At 59.4% G+C, this 20,787-nt stretch overlaps 1 long non-coding RNA gene across 1 annotated transcript; it reads right to left on the reverse strand.

Annotated features, from left to right (window-relative positions):
• Positions 1-554: 554 nt before the first annotated feature.
• Positions 555-20,165, reverse strand: LOC309849520. The gene is made up of 3 exons (XR_014303747.1): positions 20,078-20,165; positions 9,996-10,084; positions 555-594 (listed from the first exon to the last, which is right to left on the reverse strand). It is a non-coding gene; the product is annotated as an uncharacterized lncRNA (long non-coding RNA).
• Between the last annotated feature and the right edge of the window lie 622 nt (positions 20,166-20,787).

The following is a 20,787-nucleotide window of genomic DNA, read 5'->3' on the forward strand; positions in this document are numbered from 1 at the left end:
AGGAGGATCCAAGCCGGAGCCCTGGCTTCCGTCCTGCACGAATCGTCCGCCTCGCTTATTTCCAATGGGGGTCTGCTCCCAGCTCACTCCCAGATGAGAACCTCCCGGAGGGACCCCTCACCATCAGTAGCCCCTTGACGTTCCCGTCCTTCGGGCCCGAGTGCCGACACTGCCACGGACATTTCAGCAAGGCCTGGGGAGACACAAAACAGACCTCACTTTCAAAAATTCAATCCTAAGAAAAAAAAAAGAACCATGCAATGTTTGCTTTTTTACTGTGATATATTCTTGTTAACTTCAATATAAAAATGTTTTAACTTCCCTGCTGATGGAAAGAATTAATTGTATTCGAGGAAGATGCTGGGTGTTCAGCCGCAGTTTTGCGCGCCCCCTCAGAGGGCGTTCGGGAGCTCCCTGTCCTGTCGTCCATGGGACGTGGGTGCCCTCCTGTGACCCCTTGTTCCACACACCGTCCCGTCCTCATGGAGCGTCGTACCTCCCTGGCCACTGGCAAACTCCCGGGTGTGCTCCCGTCTGAGAGAGCCCAGCAGGCCGGCTGTGCTAACCGCTTCGGCCTCTGGTCCCACCACACACCTGTCAAGCACAGGGAACATTCTGTTCATCGTGGAAGGCTTCCAGTTACTCGTGTGTGACCAACGATCCCCACACCTAGAGACCCCTCCTCCCGAGGGGGACAGGTGCCCCAGGAGCAAGCGGGCACCAGCTGCCTGGACGCGCCTCGGTACCACAAGCGGGGAGGCGTGAGGACAAAGAGAGCGTCTGAGAACGGATGTGCCGGCCGGTGACGTCCCCACGCACCCTCGCAAGCCGTCTCTGCCCCGCACCCGAGTGTGGAGGTTGAGGCTGGGGCAGGAGGGCAGGGAGGGACCTGCTTGCTGCTGGGAGGGACCCGGCACGGAGGGACCCGTCTCCCGCTCCCCGTCCCTGGTATTTCTTATCCCCAACCCCACACGGGAAACAGAGTGCTTGGTGTTCATTCTGAGCGCAGGTCAGTGGTCTGTACAGGAAACCGGGATGGGCTCTGGTGTTGGCCACATCCCCCCAGAGCCACTTCTGTGTCTCCCACTCTCAGGGGCCCAGCAGAACAAGGGGGGCTCTAGGTGTCTCCCCCAAGCCCCTCCCCTCGGCCCTCTGGAGGGGCAGGCTGCCCTCCGGGATCTGTCCATGGCTGTGGGCTAAGTGTCCGAGGTCTAACAGCCCCTCGTCTGCCATTAAGAGCTCCGTTATGGGAGCCTTCATAGCAGGTGTCATTGAACAGACATTAAGACCCAACTGGCCATGGTTAAGGGGACCATTAGCACATGCCTGATGTTTGCCCTGACAAAGGGTGACCCAGCCAAGCACTCATGGGCTGGGAAACACTCCCTGGGGCGAAGAAACAGGATGGGGGGGGCGGGAAGGGCACGCCCTGCCTGGGGCCCTCAGAACATCTGAGGACTCTAAGTCAGCCTCGCCCTGGCCTCCCTGGGTCTCTGGCGCTCGACCAAGGAGGTGGGGACCGCTGCCTGCCCCACCAGCCAGAGCATGCTCCGGGGAAGCCTGCCTTGTGACGGCAGGACAAAGGGTCACGCTGCCTCAGTTTCCCCTGAGCTGACGGGTCTTTGGGAGCCGAGACCAGCGTCAAAGCGAGCTGAGCTCATTTATGCTTCTGTGGGTCTGAAGGGGGCAGGCCCGTCAGGGCACCGACACCCCACCTCCAGCAGAACTGTGCATCCGCATAGGTGGCCGGCCCCACCAACCCACTCTCCCACCTGCAGCCTTCCATGACCAGGAGGCGGCGCAGTGTGGGGTGCAGATGGGCGCTTTGGGTTCAGGTCTCCCTGGGTTCGACGCCCAGCTCTGCCCCCTGCGAGTCAGGCTCCTCTTTTCTGTTCCCTTGGGGCGCTGCGCATACCATCCCTCTGGCCGCCCAGTTCCCTCTGCTCTGTGTTCATGCCTGCACCTGCTGGAGAGTGGAGAGCCCAGGGTCTCCTGGACCCTGCCACTCCCCAAGGGAGCAGACACCCTCTAAATCACGTTCCATCCATGAAGGTCCTTCCCCTGGGCCACGCCCGATGGCGAGCACAGCCGGAGACTATCCGCAAAGCCACCAACCTGCCCTCTGACCAGACCTTGCGCCCCCACCTGCGTACCCAGCCCCGGCCATGCGCTCCGCTCACTCCTGCCATGCTTTCTGCTCCCAGCGCCCCAGGTACCACTTCCTCCTACCTGCTCCTCCTCCTCCCCTTTCTGAGCCCTTCCCTGCCCCCACCCTGCCTCCTCCCAGGCGGTCCCTCCCCCTGAACCTATGGCTCCCCATAGCCTCTATGTCCCTCAGCCTGTAGGCCCCTTCTGCGGGGCATGTGCCTTCAGGAACCTGCCTCGGGCAGCCGGGTCCTCCTCCTCCTCTCTCTCTGCCATGTGCTGTGGTGACCAGCAGTGTATGTGAACGTGCTCTTGCCAGACTCATCCCAGCCCTAACTGAACGTCAGGTGCACTCTACCTGCCCGCTGAGCCAGTCCCAGGGCTGCGCCCTGCCGAAGGGGTGGGAAGGTCAGCACACCTCGTGCCGGGCCTGTAACCTTGCACACTTAGCCCCCAGCCACGGACAGCCTATACTCCCCCGTGCCTGGAGTGCAGGGTACTTCCACGGGCCGCGGCCAGCCAAGCCCGCAGTGTTTCCCGTGGGTCATCCAGCCCCTTTCACGTGCACAAGTGCCTCCTCTAAGATTTCTCGTTCCCCGTGAGTGGTGGCGCTTTTACTCTTAGGACCGCGCTCACTGCATCAGACATCGCGGTCCGGAAGGGGCTGAACAGTGGCTGCTAGAGAGGCACGTCTGCGTTCGCGACTCTGAAACCTGTGGCGGATACCTTTAACGGGTCTTGCCTAATGTAAATAAACGAAGGATCTCAACATGAGACGGTCCTGGATCATCCCCCAACCCAGACACAAGCGTCCTTTCCAGATACACACACACAGGACAGGACACACGGACACAGAGACAGATGGAGGGACGCAGCCATAACCACGGACACTGGGGCCACAGCGGCTGTGCAGGGCCAGACAGACCCTGCCTCAGAGCCTGGCCTGAGTGGCTGCTGTGGCCTCGCCTCGCGCATGGACATACGGCCCCCCCGGACACTGATTCCGGATGCCCCACGGACACTTAAGGGGCAGCGGGCAGCTTGTTAGACTCTCGTGGGTACTGAGGGGCTGAGTCCCAGCCTCCCCGTGAAATGGGGGGGGGTAGTTGGTAAAAACAACCCTTTGCCCCTTGGGTTGCTGTGGACTTAAGGGTGTAGAATGGACCCATGGACAGCAGGGAGGGCCCACGTGGGACACAGCATGTGCGTGGAAGGCACCTGCTGTAACAGTCCGTCTGCGGGGTCCCCAGCTCAAGCGCTCTGGTCTCCGGGGTCTCCGGGCTCACACGCTCTGGTCTGAGGGATTCCCCTTCTCATACACTGTGGTCTGCAGGTTCACCCAGTCTCGTGCTCTTGTCTGTGAGGTCTCCCGCTCATGCACTCTGGTGTGCGGGGTATCCTGGGCTCCCGGTCTCTGGTCTGTAGGGACCCTGGCTCACCCGTACTGATCTGCAGAGTCCTCTGCTCATGAGCCCTGGTCTAGTGGGTCCACTGCTCACATGATCGAGTCTGTAAGGTCTCCGGCTCGTAAGCTCTGGTCCGTGAGGTCTCCCCGACTCTGCACTCTGGTCTGCGGAATTTCCGTGGCTCATGCGCTCTGGTCTGTGGGGTCTCCCCCTCACGCACCCTGGTCTGCAGCACCTCCCTGCCTTGGGCGCTCTGGACTGTGGGGTCCCCTGCTCACGAACCCTGGTCTGTGGGGGTCTCCTGCTAACGCACTCTCATCTGTGGGGTCTCCCCAGCTCTCGTGCTCTAGTCTGGGGGGTCTCCCCAGCTCTACACTCTGGTCTATGGGGTCTCCCCAGCTCATAAGCTCTAGTCGGCAGGGTCTCCCCAGCTCACTCACTCTGGTCTGCGGGGTCTGCCCCTCATGCACTCTGTGTCCACCCCGCCACACAGCATGTGTTTCCCAGCCACCACACTGCTGACACTCCCTGCTGAGAGGCTGTCCTGGGCTCTGTAAGATTTGACTGGTGTCCTTCCACTGCATTCGCCCCGGCTTGGCTCCCTGTCATGCGGAACGACCCTGGCTCACTCTGGCCCAGGTTGGGAGACACCGCTGCCCTGGTGGAGAATAGCCTACTAGGTGGAGGGGCCAGGACTTCAGAACCTGGTGCTCCTGAGTGCAGTGGGCTTGGGATGCAGGCAGGGGTGCCGGGTGGAGCACTGGAGCCGGCAGATGGTTAGCAAAGGCCCTGGGGTGGGCAGGCCATGCAGGCGGTACACAGACAGGGACCCGGATCGCCCTGGACAGTGGCACCAGCTGCACGGTGACTGCAGGTGCTTCGTGAAGCTGCGATGTGACGGGAGCCATCTGCCCGTCACGGGGTTGGCTGCCCCGTGGCTGTTCCTGCTGTTCCAGCCAGCTGAGTAAACCCTTAATGGGATGCGGGACAAAACATCTCTTCACGGGGCTGCAAAGCCTCCCAATCAACTCTTCAAATAAGAGTCACACGCCCAGGATGGGGGTGGGAGTGTGCAGTGTGATTTGGAGCAGTGTCTCTGCCAGGGCTGAGATTTCTGTCGTGGTGATAGAGGTTCCTAAAGACCCGGGTCCCCCCGGCCTGGGATGACGATACTGGCTGTTGACAGACAAAGCTGAATTGGAAAAAGAGAGACCACGCTTGGGGAATGTCACTTCATTTTCCTTTCCTGTGACTGCGGTCCAATCCACGGCGGTGCCAGCCCCTCCCCGCGGAGCTCCAGGGTGGCCCTTTCCCCCTCACCTGTCCTCTGCCTAGAAACTGAGGGGAAGAAGCACGAAGTCCCTCAGACTCTGGAGGTCTGAGCCCATGTGACTCTGCCCTTTGCTGCTGTGTGACTTCAGGCCATGCGAGCCTGGCCCACCTTTCTGAACAGGACAAGGGTGGCCACGATGATACCACGCCTGCTTACTAGTGGCTTATTCCAGAGCCCACAGGAGTCACGATAGCACTCTGAGGGCGTGTTCTTACTACTCCCATCTTACAAAAGAGAGAGAGGCTTCGAGAGGTCAGACAGTTTGCCAAGGCCAAGCACCTCATCAGGGCCACCCTGTGTGGTTGTTCCGGTTGTGTACTGCAAAAAGGAGCTCCACCTAGGGCGACAGTTACACTGCCGATGAATGCTGACGTCCAAGACAGCATGAAGAGGGCACAGGGCTCCCAGCGTGGCACTGGGCATGTCCGAGAACGATTTCCTTCATGACCCACCCACACGCCCATGCCCGGATCCCCATGCAGGAGCACAGGAGCTCACGCTCCCTCTTGGCCTGACACCTGCTGTGGAGCAGACCCTGAGTCGGCTCTGGCTGCCTGGCTGGAGGATGGAGCAGGTGCATGCTGGTGTCCATGAGACTGGGAGCCCAAGGGAACAGCAGGTGGACGTGGGGCACCAAGCAGGACCCTGCCCAAGGACCAGGACCACAAACACTGCTCTCTAGCAGTCGGGAGGGTAGACATCCCAAGGCAACCTTGCTGGCTGGACCCAGGAATCACAGGGCTAGCCTCCCTGGCCTGACCTGTTTCATGCCTTTTCCAACCTGCCCTTCTGCGCCCCAGGATCTCAGGATGGCCCAAAGACAGAAGGGAGCCTCACATGAGGCCTGTCCTCCAGGGCCCGGGTGGGTCCCACCTGCTTGCTCAGTGAGGAGCATGGGAGGGGCGTCAGCTCTCACCAGGCCTCGAGATTTCTGTAGGTGGATGTGTCCCTAAATGTTCCCTGACTCCTGCCCAACATGTTCCTCTGGTGCTTCAGCAACCCCTCCGAACCGCCCTCCAGCAAGCATGTCGGGCTCCAACTGCAGCACGATGTGCGAGTTCTCCACACACCATGCTGCACCACACGGGACGGGGACTTCATGCCAGCGGCCTCTGTCAGTACTGTGCACGACACACTCTTCCCTTTGTACGACTGCCACTGATGATGAAGTCCTTGAGACTGTGCTAGGGTCACCTCCACCAGGAAGCCCTCTCTGATTACTCAGGAGTCGCCCTGAAGATTCTCACCCTCTCTATGTCACATGGCAGTCCTCAGCTCCGTGGCCTGTGCCCAGGGGCCTGCACTCCCCTCTGTCATGACGTGTACCACTCTTGGTGCTCACCTTCTCCACCAGACTTTGATCTTTTCCACGCTGTGGACTCTATCAGCAGGGACTTGACCAACTGAGAAAAGCTTTCTCAAGGTCTGGTGTGGACCAGAGCCAGGGACTCACAAGTCCTTGTGACTCTGCTAAGTCGGGAGCTCCTCACCAGGCCACCGCCAGCAATGTCCGAGGCTCCCCATCCCCCGCACCTCTGGCCCCCCTTCTGGTCCTGAGCTTATCTGGGACAGGGCAGCTCCTCACAGACGTGCTCTCAAACCCTCCAGCAGGCGCCGAGTGCTACCCATTCTTCCCAGGGATACCGTGAGCGTTCCTGTGCCAGGACGGAGCATGCGAGAATCTGATGTGACACGCTCGCCATCCTCAGAGAAGGTTCTGACCAGTGAGGAATGGGCCGCAAGGCAAACCACTGGAACAAGACGTGTTTGCATTGGGTCGAGCAAAGCGCTGTGCAACGCGGTCCTGAGACGGGCTGTCCCTACATGGAGGAGAAGGGGTTGGCTCTGGCTGAGAACAGCGCACGCGAGTTTGGTCCCAAACTGCACAGCACCAGAGCGCCTGACCAGCCCTCCATGCGTCACGCAGGATGCAGGGAAGAGGGATATCCAGAAGAGCCCAGCCCTGGAAGAAAGGCATCTTCACCGCCTGGACAAGGGACCTAGAATTTGCCCTGCATGCGACAGGTGCCAGGACAGTCCCGTACTTCATAGAGACACCACCTTCTTGGGACCTGAGCCAGCGCCCCAGCAGCTGATGCCTTGCTGGCTCTGAGCTCCTCCGGCAGCAGAAAGGACAGACAACCAGGAAGGCCCAGGAGGTGGGAGACCGGGGGCAGCTGTCCTTCTGATGGGGATGTCCTCTTCTTGGCCAGAACCTTCTGCAGCCCTCAAAGCAGGAGCTCATCAAGGAACAGACAGAGTGACCGGGCCATGGACACCTCCTGGATCCTGGGAGCATGCTCAGGTCCGGGCGAGATGGCGCAGAGGTCAGAGAGAACATGGCCTCACTGGGTCGAGGATGCGGCCCTTCCTTCCAAGGAAGCCTCGGTCTCCACATCCAAACCATCTGAACAGCTTCCCAGGCTTGTGGTCGGGATGCAGCCCTCGAGCACGGAGGGAGGGACGAAGGAATCAGATGCTGCCAGGCCTCTCCCCCAGCACCATGCACGCCATCCCCAGGACCGACCGGGGAGCCCCAGGCCAGGGCAAGATCCTGCCCTGGACATGAGGACCTGGGCCCAGCCCTGGGGAAGCAGGACGGAGAGGAAGACTACGTTCTTGGTGCTGGTCCTGCCGGCCTGCTGGTCATCCCCTCAAGACCAAGGGGCAAGAAAGAGCAAAAGACAGAGTTCTCATCCCCAGGGATTCTCAGTCCACACAGCAAGAAAGACCCAAAGGAGCACCCCAGCTCATGGCCCCAAAGCCACTGGAATGTCACAGTGTCTAGCCCCTCCTTGGTTCTCCTGCACGAGTGGGAGACACAGCTCCTCTGAGAGACCCCCCGCGTCCATGGCGATGCTCCCTTCCCGCATCCATGGCGACGCTCCCTTGCCTGTGATCCTCCACACCCGTCTGAGCTGGGCCTGCAGCCCAAACCATGCAAAGATCAGCTTTTTCTCAAAACAAGGAGTTCCCTGAGGCCGGTGGCTTTGTCAAGCCCCAGGCATGGCCTGCAGCAGGTGCACGGTCCCTAGTCCTGAACTGCAGAAACACGTGCCATTAGGCCACCGTAGAAGCTCATGCGGTGGGTGCGCCACCTGCCCTAGATCCTTCCAAGCTGCTCTCTGAGATGCAGGACCTTAGCACCTGGATGAGCAAAGATCACTGACAGTCTTTGCCCAATGGAGGACCCTCCTTTCTCAGGGAAGTAGGTCCTTGGTGGCCAGTCACATCCCCTGGTCAAACCATGGGGCAACCGCTCCCTGAGCACAGCTGATGCACCCCCACCCCCACCAGGCACCCTGGAGTGTAGGACATGTACGGGCTGGGGCGAGCCTCCAGCGCTGGAGGCCAGTGGGTGACCAGCACACAAAGGCTCTGGGGGCGTCCAGGAGTGGGCAGCCCACAAGAACCATTCCCCCGGTCTCATGGAAACTGTCCACATGGCGGAGAACCTCGTGAGGCCAGCCCGTGATGGTCCGCCAGCGAAGGAATTAGTTTAAGTCTGATGTCTGCTCTTCATTCCAGGAGACGGAAACTGGGACCGCACGGTGGAAAGCTATTTCTGAACACTCAGAGTGGATGGTGGCTTCCAGTCCACTGCCATCCACGTCACCCTGAGGTCACGGTCAGCACCGAGACGCACTGCTCACAGCCCGTCTCCCTCTTGAACTAGAGGCAGGCTCTCATGCCTCTAACGGGTTTCCCGCGGCCACCGGGAAAAGTCACCACACGCTCTCTTGTAGCTCTGGAGTCACGAGGTCTAAATTCGGGGCCGTGCTCCCCAGGCAAGTGTGTTCTCTTGTCTCCGAGGAGTCCAGACACAACTGTGCCCTTGCCCCTTGGGCCCTCCTCCACCTCCAGCAGCGCCTGCAATCCTCTACCTGCTTCCCTCGCTCCCGGTCTGTCTCTTCCACACACAAGCCCACACACAGCAACATATACACGTGTGCACACACATGCCTCTGCTTCCCTTGTCTCACCTCATCTGAGGCAGACCCACCTGCCCCCACGTAGGAAGCTCCTCACACGGAGCTGGTGTGTGGCCCAACAATCCAGGATCACCCCACCCCCAGTGAGAACCTTGAACCAGTCACATCGGCGAAGCCCCTCCTGCAAGGGGATGTCACACATTCCCAGCTTGGGGGCAGCAGGACGTGGCATCTTCTGGAGGCCGGGACCCCACCTGGCCCAAGCCCCGGCCAGCTCCTCAGGTGCAGCTTCTAAAGCCCCTCGGGCCTTGGCCTGACCACCCCCCACCCCAGACAGAAGCCTATCTGTGTGGCTCTGAGCAGTGTGCCACCCCCGCCGCCCGGCCCTCAGTTTCCCGTGTGTGCAGGGCCATGGGCTTCCAGTTCTGCCATCCAGCCGCAAGACCGCTTGGCACATAGGCTGAGCAGGGAGGGCCCGGCCGTTCGCTAGCAGCACGGCAGTGAGGACACCTGTGTCCAGAGAGAGAAGCCACTCACCTAGGACCCAGTCATGGAACGTGAAGAAGTCCCTCAGCTTGCGTGTTCTAATTGAATCAGCACAGATTTAACTCGGGTGTGACGTTCAGAACATGACCCATAAAAACATCCACCAGTGCTGCTCTACGGGGCCTCCCGGAGGAAAGATGCCCTCGGGGGGTTCAGGAAAGGGCCACCTGGCTGGGGCTGTTAGCCAGAGGCTGGGAAGGGCTGGCGGGAAGCGTGTGAGGAAGGATCTACGACAGGCCAGAAGATGTCACCCTCCCACCTGGACGTCCCGAAGCAGAGGACGGGGTGTAGCGAGGGTGACCAAGCTGGCCACGGGTCCGAGGCTCAGTGTTCTTGGCTCCAAGATGCCTGTGCCCCTCAGCATGGCTCTGAGATGGGTTGAAGGCAAACCCCTCGTGCTGATCGGCCAGCAACAACGTCCAACGACAAGTGTCCACTAGACCTCCTGACCTCCGTCTGACCAGCCTTCGCCCAACCCCAGAAACACTCTTACTGGTTCCCACTCTGCTAGTGAGGAAAAAGCCCTCCTAATAAAAGCTCCTCACTAATAACAAGAATCCTCTCTTGTGGAAATTTGGCACACATTCTTCAACAACAAAAAGGAAAACAGGATGTATGCTTTGCAGCACTTACCAGCCCTGAGAAGGAGACGTGGTAGACTCTGACTCATTTTTCCAACCACGCTGGGGAACGGAGATGCTGTCAATGTGAGCGTGAAGGAGCTGTGGGGACAGAAGTTAGAGATGAAGTCCGTGAGAGTCTAACAGATGTTATTTTTGGAACTGGATGTGGGGCAGCAGATAGAACCGTCCCTGCTGGGGCTGTGAAGGTCACACCTGTGCTAGGACACCAGGGGCCCCAGTGTCAGAAGCAGAGCTTCCAAGGGCCAGGACCTCCCCATCCCTCACATGGAGGATTTCCTCTAAGAACACCTCCATCCTCACATGAGGGTCCATGTCCACACAGGACGGATGAGAAAGGCTGACACAGAGAGGAGCTTGTGGGAATGGGGACAGAGGTTCAAGCCACCGGCCAAACGTGGCACGTAGCCACCAGGTAAAGCGGCGTGTGGTGCCAGGAAGGTGCCATCAGACGTCCTGGCAGAGAGGATTGGAGAGACCACCTCCCCTGCGGACGCAGGGTGTGGGCAGGAGGCCAGGGTCACCTGTGTACTGGACTTCCAACTCCTGAGGGCTGGCTACAATCTGTCTTGTCCATGCCTCTGTGCCCCATGCAGAGAAACGGGCCCAGCAGAGAGCAGGTCCTCACAACATGGTAGCTGGCTGAAGGAACCATGAATGAGTGAGTTCCTAAGCACACGGCGCTGAACCAGCTCAGAGCTGGGCCCTCGGGACTCCAGCGCACTCTGCTGGGGGATCACCCAAGCCAGGCCGCCTCGAGGACCCCCCCCAACCAGCTGCCCTCTACGCAGACTCCTCTGGCTTCTCTGGGACTCCTTTACTCAGCCCTCCCTGATGGCCGGCTGGCCACGAGGTGGGACACAACCCAATGCAGGGGCTCCCGGGGTTCCCCGGACGGCTCCCTCCCAGCCCCGCAGACTTTTGGCCACCCAGCCCTCCTCATTCCACCTTCCATCCTCCTTCTGCCTTACAGCTAGCTCCCTCCGTCTCGGCCGGGCCTGCATCCTGCCCTGCGTCCTGGCCCTCTGGCCAGGGGGCCCGACCCGCCTCTGCTGCACTAACAAGCAAGCCCCATTCCAGAGCCTGTGGTACCATCACTGTCACCCGAGGCAACCACAGTACGGCCACTCTCCCACCACAGGGCCCAGCATTCAGGGAGGGGAAGTCCCGTCTGAGATACTGCGTTTTCACGGTAGAAAGAGAAGCCAAGCCAGGAGTGGAAAAACTCAGTGCCTCCGGGATGGTGCCATAGCTGGTCCCCAAGTGTCTGATGCCCCTCCCTCCATAAGACGGAGTTAAGGGCCCCACTCTAGGTGAGTGGGACTGCGGGCCCGCTGCAGCCAGCAAATGTCTGCCCGGGTTTCCTGGGATCCCTAGGGTGTGGCTGCAGGGTCCCCAGGCAGCGTGCTGGCCTCCACCTGTGCCCACAGGGCTCTATCTCCACCGTCTGGGTGACCTGGACATCCACCACGGGAGGATGGGGTGCAGGGCATTGCCTGAACCCTACACCAGCAACGGGCGCAGAAATGTGTGCAGAGAGGCGGGACAGCAGGCCTGCGGCAAGGTTGGGAAATACGGCTCACCCCCCAGTAGACTGCCGCCTGGGAGTGGAAGACCGGGATCTAGGTGATGCCTGTGTCCCCAGCAGAGGGGGGCTCCCCAACGACCCCTTCAGTCTCCCCTCACAGCACCCCTTCCCCTGCCTCTCACCTCAGGACACACAGTCAACCTGCCAGATCAGGTACATAGACTTATCACAAACCCATGTCAAAGGCAGCACACCTTCCCTGTAAAACCTGCTGTGGCTCCCCGTTCCAGTCGCCCAATGCGGCTCCAGCATCTGGGGGCTAGGAACCAAAGGCTCAGGTCATCTCCCGTGAGTGTGGATTGACGGTGCAGGGACACATGCACAGCGGCCCTCTGCTGGCCGGCAGGGGTCGGGAGCTCTCCTACACGCTGGGCAGACATCCAGCAGGCAGAGCCTGCTGTCTGTCCTCCCCGAGGGCCTCTCTTTGCAGGTGGCCCCTCCCCCCAGCAGCATGGGGGCAGGATTGCAGGGAAGTGGGAACATGGGATGGACCCTCAGGGGTCAGCCCTGAACAACACAGTGTCACTTCTGGCACATTCTTCACATCCAAAAAGACCGCAGGGCAGTCAAGTGCTACAGGAGGGGATGAGATCTGTCCTCGGTCGGGCAGGAGGAACAGCGTGTGCCTTTGTGGAGGGGGGACTCCCTGGGATCCATGCTGGGATGCTGCATCTCATCACAAGCTGAGAACAGGGTGCTCGGTATCCACACACTACAGAGATGCCTTGGGTCATCTCAGGAGGGTCTACATAGGGTTGACCCCAAAGTCACACACTCCGGAGGTCTGCCCAGGGAGACTTGGGATGCTGAGACGAGGTCCCATAGGCACAGACCATGAGCAGGTGCAGGGAGAACTCCATGGGGAAGGAGGACCCCCAGGTCTGGGTGGAAACTGACACCTGGCTGCACTGGCTGGTGCGGGCAGACAGACGGACCAGAAGGAGGAACAACTGGTGAGTGATGCCTGGTGCCCACAGGAGGGGAGTCTCTAGAAAGAGCCATCAAGGGCCACAAAGAGCTCAAGGGCACTGAGAACAGATGACTCCACAGTGTCCGTGGGTTGGCACTCCCACATCCTCCCAGGGCAACACCTCCCAGGAGAATTTCGGAGCCATGGGGGCTGGAAGCACACTGCGGCGGGTCAAAGAGGGAGCTGGGAGTGAGGAAAGAGACTCGGTTCTGTCCCGGGCTGGCCGAGGAGGACCGCTGTGGAGGAACCTGTCCTCACACCCCGTGACTCTTGCCGTTCTGAAACGCCAGGAGCTTCATAAGCCTGAGAGCGGCACATCCATGGGCCAAGAAATGTGTGGGCCAAACCTCACAGCCCCTAAGGCCCGCCGCCATGACCCTCGCCCAGGGCACACCTGCCCCGGGCGATGGCCCACAAGCCTCCTGCACTAATCATGCTCCCTAAGGAGGACTCCATGGTCTCAACCGGGGCTGTGACATGCTTGTCTGCACCACAATATCATGCATCCCACAGGAAGAAGGTACAAGAAGCCAGGCAGCCTATGCTGTCCATCGCTCCCCTTGCCATGACAGCCCAGTACTAGGAACTCCACCCTGCCTCTGCAATGGACAGCTCAGGCTCTAGAAACTTCTGGGAGCCTCCAAGGGGCCACTTCAGCCGACGGGGGAAAGCCACCCCTCATGGTATGGAGCCAGCCAGGGTGCTGGCTGGCTCCATGATCTGCATCACCCTTGCATTGGGGAAGAGGCAAGAAGGCACACGGGTGCAGAGAAGGCCTTCTGGAGGTGAGCACGGGACTGGGAAGCTTACTCCTTCAAACCCTCACTCACGCGCAGGCCTAACGATGGCCCTGCTCTCCCAGGAGGTGAGCCCTCCAGGGGCTCTAGCAGGAAGACCTCCCCACAGGAGGTACACAAGGCCGGCTGTGACCTACAGGTGCTCGGGGAGGGAGAGCACAAGTGAGGCAGGCCTACCTTGGGAGAGACTCCCCTGCAGGAGACTTGCTTAAATTTCCTGTCTCAGAAATGCAGAAGGACCCCAGACAAAGACGCGCAACCTCCTCCATCTGACTCCCGTGCGCAAGGCAGCCTTCTGATGGCCGCGCGTCGGTGCCTTCTGCTCTAGGAGAAGGAATGAAAGCAGCACTGATGGCAAAGATACCCGGGTTTGATGCACACAGTCCTCATCTCACAGCCAGCCACAATCCGGTAACTCGCAGAGATGCTGCTGTCAGTCTATACACCCAGGGGTGCGTACAAGAACCACAGCCGCACTGGGCCTGCCTGGCCCCCGTCACAGGGTCGTGTCGCCCTCCCCAACCCCGGCTACCTCCGGAACCCGCCACGCAGAGCCAGATGCCTGTCCGGTACTTGGCAGGCCATGGGCTCCGCCGCACTTAGCAAGCTGGATCGTGATTCAGCATCAGGCGCCGGCAGCCTCCACCGGAGCGAGGCAGACGCTTAAAAATAGCAGAGCTGTGGCTGCATCCACCAGTGGGGGGCTGCTAGCCCCCAGCCAAGACCAACCTCCCCAGCCCCCCAGAGCAGTGAGCGGGGTTCCCATCAATCCCCCCAAAAATCCAGGGAACCCTGGGCAGGGAGCGGGGTTCCCGTCAAGCCCCCCAAGAATGCCAGGGTCCCCTGAGCAATGAGCTCACAGGTCATGAGCTGTGCAGCTGGGATTTGGAGATGGGCTCCAGGCTCTCCCTGAGTCCCACCTCGGCCCAGGGAGCCATTGGTGAATTCCCGGTCTTTAGTCTTCTCTCTGGGCCACAAACACTGATCACAATTACTGCTTCCCAGAAGAGGACTAGAAATCTGCCTTCACAGCACCAATGTGTCTCCCCACCTGTCCCTTTGTCCTCATTCTCATACACCTGCTGGGCTGTTCTACCTGTCGAACACAGATGTCTTGGGACCAAATTCACCATCTTCCTAATAGGAACTCTTCTCCCCGACTTTCCATTCCACATACGGACGCTCGTCACGAGAACTCCGACTACCGCTCCTCCCTTGCTTCATGGCATCTTTTTGGCTTCCTGTCCCCTCCGCCCCAGCCACCGGTGTCCAACACAGCCAGACCATTTTCCAGAGCAGCTCTTCCCAGCCTCGGGCCCAGGGCTGAGCTGGGCTGTGCGCCTCCGCGTGGTTCCACCCGGTGCATGGGCCGGGGTCAGCGGCACCCCTAGTGTCTGCCCTCTGGACGCCAATCCCAGTCACGGCAACCGCTGTGTCTCAGACAGCGTCCAACACCTGAGGACAGATATGCTACAAAGCATGGCTCAAACATGCTGCTCCTTCCAGGGTCCCGCAAGGGCTCGCCGAGGGCTTCCCGAGGAGTTCTTGGGAAGGAAACGGTGTTCAGGGTATTATGCTTCTGGTTCGTCATTTCCTTCCTCTGGGGTTTTGGGCTTAACCTCCCTCAGGCTGGCAAGTCCCTCAAAGGCTCTGGGGCTGAGTGCCCCAGCAGGGAGGCCGTGGGGCCACGGGCCAGGATGGGACCCCAGCCCCACCACCCTAGCCCGCCTGTATCCCAATACTGCAGTTTGAGGTCTGAAAATGGAGATGAACACAGTACCTGAGTACAAATTAATATGTGGAAAGCACGTAAACCATGCATAAAGCAGCCAACCACTACACGCTGGCCTATGGCCACCACGTCACCATCGTCATGCTCACCATCCTGGCAATGCTTCGTGTCTCTTACCTACATGTCTCCAAAACACACTCGCAGTTCAGGCCAGAGTGAGGCCCCCCCAAGCAGCACCAAGCCTCACACTTTGCCCAGGGACAGCGCTGCCTTTGTCCCCTGCCCTCCACCCGTGTTTCTACTCCTGGACCCCACGGTGCTGCCTGCACTCAACACAGAACTTCCCCATCACTGCGGCAGGAGACAGAATTACCTCCCGTCAAACTGCGTCCCAACCCCCGGGGGATGGAATCCCAGCTCGAGGTCCCAGGGAAAGCCGGTGACGGTGCCTGGTGCACAGTGAGTCCTTGGTGATTCTCATGGGAATGCTCTTCCCAATACTGTGATAACTCTTCGCAGAGGGGTATCCCAAGGCAGAGCTGGACACTTGTGCTAAGGTATTCTCCTAAAAGTACAGGGTGAGGACAGGTTTCAAACTCTCGGTTCTTATGTGCAAGGTCAGAAGCATGGCAAGACACTCTGCTGGTGTAGTGTGTGCAGAGTTCATTCATTTTCTCCCAGAAATCAGCAATTGCTTCATCACAGTTCAGCCTTGGTATTGGCTTTAATGACTTATCCATGGTCAGGAGAGTGAAACCCCATGGACTGTGCTCGGGACCATGACTTTCCCAACATGACGTGTTCCCCACGACACCTGCTCCCTGGTCTCAGCGTGAACAGGTCTGGCTCGGGAACCGTGTTCACTGGGAGCTGTCATTTCTTCACTCAGGCCTCGGGACCCATCACCCCGTGTGTTGGGAAACCCTGGTAGCGCCACCAACCACATTCCCCACACCCTCAGAAAGGGACCTGCCATGCCAGCTGTGGACAGCTGACTGCCAATGCCCCACAACCCTTCCTCCGGGGGCTGGAACCTCAGGCCCCAGGGGACAGACCTAGCACAGGGACAGATGAGGACACATGGGGCAGACAGATCCTCCACGAGGTCAAGAACAGCTGCATAGTAAAGTATGCAAGAAAGTACCAGCTTATCCGAGTACCCCCCAACCATGAATGTGTCCAAGGGAAATTTAAGAGAGGACAGAGTTGCTCGTGAATGCACAAAGTCTAAAACCCAAGATGTGAGGGAAAGCACCTGCCCAAGGCAGGCTGAAGAGGATTTGTGGAGAATGAGATGCACAGGAGGTACGGATGGCTCGCAGCCGCGGAGCTCGCATGCTGGCCCAGACACCGCTGTAAGTGCTTTTCCACATGTGACCTCGTCTAAGCCAGAGAACCCCTGGGAGGTGGCCACCGTTACAGCCCCCACCTATCTGCAGGAAGGCAAGTGACATCACAGGGAAGACCTCAGGGAGAGGAAATCAGGGTCACCATCCTGGCTCCACTGCCAGCCTGCTGGGAGACCCCCAGTCCACCTGCTGAGCGATGATTAATCCGCCCTCCGAGGTCCCTGCAGCATGGGTGCGTGTCCAGGGCCCACGCTGGGTAGGCCACGGGTTTGAACGACCAAGACATTTACTATGTTGCTAATAGCCATCATGGGAAACAAAAACAAAAACACGGTTTCTCCTATGCCACGAAGCTATCCGTTTATAACAATAGCAGATAATCACACTTAGAAAGCCCATAATACTTCAATGTGTCCTAATGACGTGCTGAATTACAGAGATAACTAAGACAGAAGCATCATTTTTGCCATTTATTGGAGTATTTCTCACTATACGCCCATTTTCACGGGGGGAGAAATAAAGATGACTATTTCCCACATGTGACTTTCCAGACAACGCAGGCCTTGGGTCCTGCCTGTTGTTCATCTCTGACTCCCACCCTGGCTGGCCCAGAGCCTCGCACATCAGAACGACTCAGAATATTCTTGCTCAGCAAATGATCGCTGCCTCTTCGAGGCTTACTTATTGTTTTACTATTTAGAGTGAAACGGCTGGACAGCAGTCTTTCTAAATTGCGGCTTGTGCCACAGCCAGGGGAGCGAGAGGTTTAACCGCGGGGCGACTCCAAAGGCACCTGCCCATCCCGGTGAGCCCGGCCCCTCCACCCAAAGGTCCCCAGCACATTCTGGTCCCAAGCCCAGGCATTTAAGTCCAAAACTTCAAAAACAAGGAAACCCTAAGTATGAGAAACAGTTTCCCAAGCCCCTGGCCACCGTGTCCTCCCTTGCCTGAGCAAGGGCCCTGAGCAGTTGGCCCTGAGCCTGGGATGTTCTGGACTCTTTTCGGGTAACGAATGCATGTGAGGCTCCTCACACCAGTCTGCACACACCCCTGCGCCGGAGTGGGGCCACCCACATCTGGAAGCTAGAATGTGGGTGGAGACAGAGGGCTCCCAGGAGGCAGTGAGTAGACGGGTGACTGTGGGGAGCCCGACCTCAGCTGGCCTGGCCACCGCCCACCCCATCGGCCTGGAGGAGGCCCCTGAAGAGCTCAGGCCCAGCCACCACACCCGGACCCACAGGTAGGTCAGAAGCCCTGTGCGCTTCAACTGGGAATGTTGGAAGGAGGAGGGGAGGAACAAAGTAAAGGTCCGACTGGGAGAGGAGAAACCGCCCCGGGAGAGATAGATGCAAAGCGACTTAAAATGCAATCCGAGCCAACTTCATACTACTGTAGGTATTAACCCATCACTACTCCGCAGGCCCACTCCAGCAGTAATTCAATGTTTACCTGACCTAAGCCAGACGTGGCCTACTTGGTGGCCCGGGGACCCACTTGCAATTGATTGTTTTAGGGGCCAGCAGCTGTAATCAAATACTGGGAGTGTCTAGCAGTTGGCTGATGAGGTTAGAGCAAACATTACAGCCTGTAATTTGGGAAACTGCACATGTGAGCTTCCGGATCATCCCCGGGCCCCACATCAGTGTCTCCAAGTTCTGTGTAGAGCAAACCACGGGGAACGTTCAGGGAATGACTTAAGAAAACACACGAATTGGAAAACAGCAGATTGTTAACACCCCCCTTCTCTCTCACACACACACACACGCACATTTGCACACATGCCACTCTTCCTTCAGAGCTCCGCTCTGGATCACCTCCTCCTGGAAGCCTTCTCTGCTCTCCCCTGAGCTCTGAGGCCTCACAGTACCCCTTCATCAAAATTCACACTGGTCTGTCTCAGGTACCTGCCAAGGGCTGACTTCTGTCCCCCCTTACCCCCAGACTCATATGTTGAAACCCAAATCCCCCTGAGCGACTGGAGGAGGGGACTCAGATTAACAGAGGTCATGAGGGTGGAGCCCTGAGCCACTATAGCTGGTGTCCTCGTGAGAAGGGACTCCGGGGAGCTCCCTCTCCCCACTCCCTCTACCCACCACACACGGCAGGAATGGCCACTTGGGGCCCCAGCAAGAAGGCGGCCATCTGCATGGACCTCGCTGGCCCCTGACCTCTGATGTCCAGCCTCCAGAACTGCAAGAACATGAAGTGCTGTCTTTTAAGCCACAGGTCTGTGGACTGCCCACACCTGACGCCAGGTCCTCTCCCCCATGTCTCGTCTGAGCTCCTAAAGCAGGACTTACACACAGTAAGCACTTACTAAGTTCCTTTGGTTAGGAGGAACCATGCAACGGGAGGCAGGCAGAGGCTGGCAAGACCACCTCAGTTCCTCACCCACAGCAGCTCAAAGCCCTGCTTGAATCCGGCGGGCTACAGTGAGGAAAATCTCGGGCCCTTCAGGGCTGCATTGGCCGAGGGCAGGACAGGGTTGAAGACCAAACCAGTGTCCTTCTTGCCAGTGACACAGGCATCCAAAGCCAAAGGGAAGGAAGAGTCAGAAGTAAAAATTCTCGATTCAACAGTATCTCTTAATCCCATGGTCTCAGATCTTGGCTGCCAAACCACTAAGGAGCCTATTGACCCGCCGACCAGCCACGAGGCCAGAACAGACTCCGTCCCTCTGTGCTTCCAGAGCTCAGGAGAGCCAGCCCGCCTGGAGCCCACCCTGGAAAAGGAACCTAACATTCCCTGCAGAGGCCCAATGCCAGGGCTGCCCTTGGTCCCAGTGCACAACACTGCTCAGGAGAAACCGTTACAATGTTTCTAGAACACACAGAGTGCAGTTGGGTCAAGAGTCAGTGGGATCCTGGCATGGTAAGTGAAGATGCTAGGCGCAGCAACCACAGACTGGCACTGGACACGGACAAAGCCCTTGGTGACTCCTGGATCCAAACACAACCCCCTGCCCCCCGTGTCCCACTGGCCCAGTGCCTCCAGCAGATGAGGTGGTGCCTGGGATAAAGGGAGACAGAGGGGGCATGTGGAGGAACCCCTCCCCTGCTGCAGACTCATTGGGGCTGTCCGGAGTTCTGTGGTGCCTTCCCTCTCCTCCCCCCAGGGAAAGAGAGGAAACCTCCCTGGTCATAAGCCCAAGGCAGCCTTCCAGACTGACATGGACTGAGCGAGCCTTGACCACGTCGGCTGCAGCACGTGCACCCCACTGACAGCACACAAGCCTCCCGGGACCACCAAAGGGTAAGCAGGAACGTCTGCTGGACAGAGGCCAGCTCTGGGATGGGTGGCGGTGGATCCCATCAGAGTCTGCAGAGTACGCAGCAAGAACCCAGGGCTGAGGGGCACCTGGGAAGGAAGGACCACCCACCCATGCCAGGGTGCTGCCAGCAGAGTCCCCGAGAATCCCCGAAGCGTCCCAAAGAGAGAGGACCAGCTTGGACGCAGCCCACCCCGAGCCCCAGCCCCCGGGGGCTGCCCTCCCTCAGCTCCCCCAGTGGTGGAGAGGAGGCGTCCTTGGCCCCTGTTGCCCACGCAGCTGTCGCACCCCACGGGATACCGGGCCGAATGGGGGCTGGAGATGCAGCTGGACACCAGTGAGAGCAGTGGAAGGTCCGGCGCACACCCACCTTGGACGGCAGTTCCTCAGAATCAGGGAGCACCGCGCAGAGCCGTCAGCATACCGGGCGCACGCATTTCCCGTCTCTCGCGGCCTCGGAGGCGTGGGCTCTGCAGACTCTGGAGCAAGTCCATCCCGCAGGCCGCAGGACCTAAGCCCAGCTCTGCCGCCTCAGCCACGCCAATGGAGGCGAAGTGCGCAGCCGCCCGTGACACCCACCAACGCGGGGCTCGAAAAAGAGTCACGGGGTGATTCAACGGGCTGAGCTGGAAGGCGTGGGGTGTCCTTAGCCGAGCTCTCTCAGCGCCTTGGCAGCCGGCCTGGGGGAGCAGGCGGCTGGGCGCAGGCCGGCCGGGCGCCTCAGGGACATCCTGCTCCGCAGCTTGCCACGCTCCCTGTGAGCGCCTGCGGACGTTGCCGGCGTATTTCCGGCACTTCCGGCGTCCTGCCCGCACTTCCGGCTGCGCCCATCCCATGTGGCCGGCTGGCCTGGATACTTAAGGCACTTCCGGGCCGGCCCTCTGATGCCCCTAGCGGGTGTGGACACCCCTGCACTTCCAGCAGCGTGGGGAGGAAGGGCTGCTGCTGTGGTCCCGCCTCTTTGTGTCCATAGAAATTCTGTGTTCCATAGAAACACAAAATGTCTGGGACGCCTGAGTGGCTCAGAGGGTTAAGCCTCTGCCTTCAGATCAGGTCATGATCTCAGGGTCCTGGGATCAA

The sequence above is a fragment of the Mustela nivalis genome (assembly GCF_964662115.1).
Source record: "Mustela nivalis genome assembly, chromosome: 16".
Taxonomy (NCBI): Eukaryota; Metazoa; Chordata; class Mammalia; order Carnivora; family Mustelidae; genus Mustela; species Mustela nivalis.